This window comes from Ischnura elegans, chromosome 8, assembly GCF_921293095.1.
Source record: "Ischnura elegans chromosome 8, ioIscEleg1.1, whole genome shotgun sequence".
Classification (NCBI taxonomy): domain Eukaryota; kingdom Metazoa; phylum Arthropoda; class Insecta; order Odonata; family Coenagrionidae; genus Ischnura; species Ischnura elegans.
Window position 1 is genome coordinate 58,351,629 of NC_060253.1, and position 5,037 is coordinate 58,356,665.

The following is a 5,037-nucleotide window of genomic DNA, read 5'->3' on the forward strand; positions in this document are numbered from 1 at the left end:
GTTGGTATCGGAAACATACACTACTACTTGCCCTTGATTCGGATGTGTCGACAAATCATTAAAGTAGGTGAAGAAAAGAGGACCTAATCTTGAGCCTTAAGCCTCAATCGAGGCACACTTGTGGTGATTTGGGATTGAGATGCACTTGTCGCTACATTTCAGTCTTAGCAATTATTGTTTTCTGATTTTGACAAAGGACATGATCCAATCTGATGCTATACCATAAATTAAAACTATTTTACTTCAATTCAATGGTGGGCGAATAACTTACAGAAATGTGACTAGAACATTGTTGAAATTAAACTCATGAAATAAGAGAGAGAACGTGGTAATTTTTTGTGATATTTAGTATCACCCTACGTTTCTAACTTTATTTTCTAGAGTTATATCTAACTAGCAGTTAGGCTGATATTTTATATTGGTATGGGAGGAACTTTTGTTCAAGGATGAACATAAGTGATTTTTAAACTGGGACAAAGACCTCTCACCATAACATTAAAATCATTGTGACCATCAGATTTTTATTAAGGTAGTTTCGCACATTTTACATTACTCTAGCAAAATATTTATAGAGATTATTAAATATGTCCGTCGCAATACAATGCGAGCCAATGGCTAATTCGCTACGAAGTATAGTATATCGCATAACTTACATCAAGTTTAAAATTTATTAATTTTCAACAAATTACGGCATGAATCTATAGCACTTTCCTATTGAATTTAATTTGACGAATATAGTTCAATAAGAACGGCCGTCTCCTCTTTGAATGCTTTACTTTCTGTTTTCTTTCCTCCTATCCCACCTTGTTGCTGCTTCGCCTTCTTTTTCTAACCAGCTTTTAACCAACTTGCGTTTACACACGTTAAAAATACCGCCAACCATGGTCAGAATCCCAACCACGGTTAACGGTAACTTGTATTCACACCTCGTTTTGTAACGATTGTCGGGGCTAACCGGCGTAAAAAGAGCGTAGTGTGAATGGGGCATTACCGCTTAAACCGGCCCTGGGTTGAGATTGGGTCCATCGTTCCAGAGACTTCAGCATTTTGTTGTCCGTATTCTTGCAATTCAATGATTTCGCAAAAATTTACGAAGATTCCATCAGTCTCAATTAAGCAATTTTTAGCTCACTGCACCGATCATGTTCAGCCAACATTCCTTCTCTGAATATCAATCCGCTCAATTCCCCTACACGAAATATATGAAGTAGGAGCTAGAGGAGGTATCACTGAAAATCAGGAAGAATGTAATCTATGCATCAATATTTTTATAAATCGTGCTATCTATCTAATCACGGCCATCATGCACTCATTCGTCTTGTATGGACTCACTTGATTATAGTAGATTTATTTTTGTAGAGTAGTTACTTCTTGTGCATATAGTTTTTGTTTATTGTTTTAGTGGTTGTTGCTTTCTTCATTTGATCAGTATTGTAAAATGGTGTTATCCGTTGCACATTAGTATATAATTAAAACTTTACATCAAAAGGGCTTCAAAACCCGTCCATACTCGTCCAAGTAAAACGCGCATATCCCCTCTTTCCGCTCTGCCTCTATTGCCTCGCGTGCCTACGGGAGAGCAGCAGTTGATGAGGGGTCGAATAAAGGCTTGATGAGGGACCCTATGGATTCCCTCACTCCACTCACTTCCCTCAATTTCTCGTCCCCGCCCAGCTCCCCGCAGCTCAAAGCTCTCTTGGTCTCTATTTTCCAACCCCCACCACCACACCGTGTCGGCGCTGTTGTTGCTGCCCTGGCGATCGTCAGTGGTTGAGGAATTGCAACGCGACCCCTCCCACAAGCACCTCACACCCTTCACTGCCCGACCGCCCTACCCGTTTCATCCCACCGTACCAACCATCCTTCCCTCTTCTCCCTCCGCCTCGGGCTGGGCTTGTTTGAAAAGTCATGTGTCGGACGGCGGTGGCCGGGACACTAAATTTAAGCGTCAGGGTCATAGGGGAATGGAGAGAGAGGGAGATACCTTTTCCCTTCTCTCTGCTCGTCAGGGATGGTTTTGCTTCAAATGCCCTGCTTTATTCGGACGGGCAAATAAGAGCGGAGTTGCGGTGAATCCTCTCTCGTCTTCAATCGACGTAAATCAGCGTGACTTTGTTGTGTTGGGAATTTGAGACGAGCGTCTGCAAGTTGAACTCATTTTAAAGCTGCGAATCTCGGCCTGAATAAACTTACGACGTTCATAAACGCTTTAAATTCTCGTAAGTATTGCCTGAAGTAAATGATATGAGTGGGTGAGAAGCCAAGGGGTACCAGTGATTTCTTTTTTCAACACTGTGTCAGGAACTGAAATTAGGTATAGATAACAAACGAGATCAATTTGGTGTTTAGTAGTGCATCTGATTCAGGGACGCCGACTTACGAAAAATATTGGGGGGGGCCCAAACCGGGGATCTTGGCCCGGGAAATTTTATAAATAGTGAGTTTAAAGTTTTTTAAGCATTTTTGAAGAGTCATATGATCAACATTAGAACCCTGATAACTCGAATCTCGATATCTGGACAGTCCGGGGAAAATCGACAAGCTTGACACATTTTTTCCTCGCATCCATAACGAATTTTGAGGGGGCTCGGGCCCCCTCAAGCCCCTTGGAGTCGGCGCCACTGAATTCTGATTTTCCACTCGGTGTCAGCACAGAACAGACTCATTCGTATCCCTTGGCCTTGGTTTTGGTTTATTTTTTGGTTAGTCCCTTGGTTTTTATGTATTTCTTCCAACAATTAACTTTGCCTAACTATTTTGAGAAAAATATCACTTGTACCCCTTGGCTTCTCGACCCCTTATTTGGAATCATCTCTCTATCCCATCGTCATCAAAAATCCAAAGATTGGTTTGAAGCAGCTCTCCATTTCTCTCTCCTATCCATTGGCCTTTTCATGGACAGTGGCGCCGACTCCATGGGGCTTGAGGGGGCCCAAGCCCCCCCAAAAATTCGTAATGGGGGGTGAAGCAAGAATGTGTAAGGCTTTTCGATTATCCCCGGAGTGTCCAGTTATCGAGAATCGAGTTTTCAGGTTTCTAATGTTGATCAGATGGCATCTAAAATGCCTTAAAAAAAACTTTAAAACTCACTCTTTATAAAATTTCCCGGGAAAGACCCCTGGATTGGGCCCCCCCAATATTTTTTATAAGTCGGCACCCCTGTTCATGGAGACATAATTCTTCTCTTTTAAATTCTTCATAACTTGTCCAATGAAACTCATTTGGGGCCGTGCCTTGCCTTTCATCTTCAACCGCCATCTACGATTGTTTCATTAAGTAATCATAACAATCAAATATCTCTAGTAGTCTAGAATCAAAGATAATGCTCCAAACAACTATTTCGTGATTAATTCGCTGTGTCATCGATAAGGGTCATAATTGGGAAAGTTACGTTAAGTTATTGTTTATGGGGCTTCGAGCGTTTGTCGACATAAAGAGGAAGCTTACAAGCCGAAACACGTCATAAAATAACTGTGGAAAGGTGCAAGTAACTTTTATTTCAATAAGTTATTTAAGTTTAAGTACTTTTCTAGCACTTCGAAGACATTTTAATTGAACTAGGATATTTTTTGGTTCATTAAATTTTTATAATTAAACGGCAAATTTGTTTGCGAATTTCAAAAATTAAATAGATAGTTTGGGGTTGGCCAGTAATGATGGAAGACGAACGGGACGTGTGGAGGAGAACAAAGTTCAGAAGTAGAGCAAAACTCATCATGAAGTTAACTTTTAATTCTCGCGAACACAGGAGACGTTACACTGGGACAAAAAGTAGGACAGGCACCGGTAAACACCCATTGAGTTGTCGGCGCCCAGCGATTTTCCTGCCGGTGACAGCCATGCTTGCTATGCTCGGGACTTAAATACGGTGCACCGTTAGATATCAGCTCTTGATTTCAACGGGAAGAAAAGAACTGCTTGGTTGAGTTTTTGATTAGCCATTGTTTTGACGTTGGTTGCATGGGGTTTAATAAACATGATTTATGAACGGGAGTTATAAAACACGCAATTAATTTTAAAGAACATTCGTAAGCTCACCGAGAAACTGCTGGTTTTATTTAGTACTACTTTATTTAAAGCTAAGAGTAGAGATTTACAATAATCATAATGCAAACAAATTATGAAATTAAATATTTACCCATGAATTCAATCTTCAAATTTTTGCGCGTATTAATTTGTTAAAACTCCATAGGTACTGAAGTGAGGTATTTACGTCAATTACCCTTTTCGAGGTTTCTAATAAATAGTGACCAGGAATGTACAAGGTAATGAAAATACTATATTTGCTAGTAATTACTCTTCGTTGAAGTGAATGTTAGAGCCTTATGCGTTATTATACTTACTTGTATCTCCAGCCGAAGAATTCCGAAATCTGGTTTTCATACACGTTTATTAAATTCCACCCTTGGGGAAAATTTAAAGAAAATGTTTTGGTGGAAAAAGTTAAGTGCTTTTCAAAAAAATACAAAAATTACTAAATTATTGAAGTAAATTAAACAGCGAAAAAAAGTTAGCAGAGCGTGGTTTCGATCCACGGACCTCTGGGTTATGGGCCCAGCACGCTTCCACTGCGCCACTCTGCTCGGTATCCAACATGCTCGAAATAGTAGTATATAAAACTATTCATCACTGTGAGACCATCAGGCGGGACTATAGATTTGTGTTTATGGATCTATTAATCTACTTTTATTTGGAGAAAATTTCTTTCCACATTAATTGCAAAATGTATGATTTCCTCTTGATATCGTTTCAGTGACTCATCAGGATTTTTAATTTACGTAACCTTTTCATGAGGTAAAGGAAAGACGTCTTTCAAGGCAGGGACTTCAGTAGTTGTCGTTAAAACATCGTCGTTTCATGTTTAAAATGTTTCGCAGACCGTATAATTTTTTCTGTAAGTTACTCATGAATTATCATTCTTTTTTGCTCGGCAACATTTTCGCTCTCGTGCGGGAGTTATTTATACAAGAGTAAATATTTCAGAAGTACTCACGTATCCGTAATTGTTATACGGCTTTGAATCTGTAATCATTTTGT

The 5,037-nt window shown here is 39.7% G+C and overlaps 1 non-coding gene across 1 annotated transcript; it reads right to left on the minus strand.

Annotated features, from left to right (window-relative positions):
- Nucleotides 1-4,511: 4,511 nt before the first annotated feature.
- Trnam-cau lies at nucleotides 4,512-4,583 on the minus strand. Its single transcript has one exon. It is a non-coding gene; the product is annotated as a tRNA-Met (tRNA).
- Between the last annotated feature and the right edge of the window lie 454 nt (nucleotides 4,584-5,037).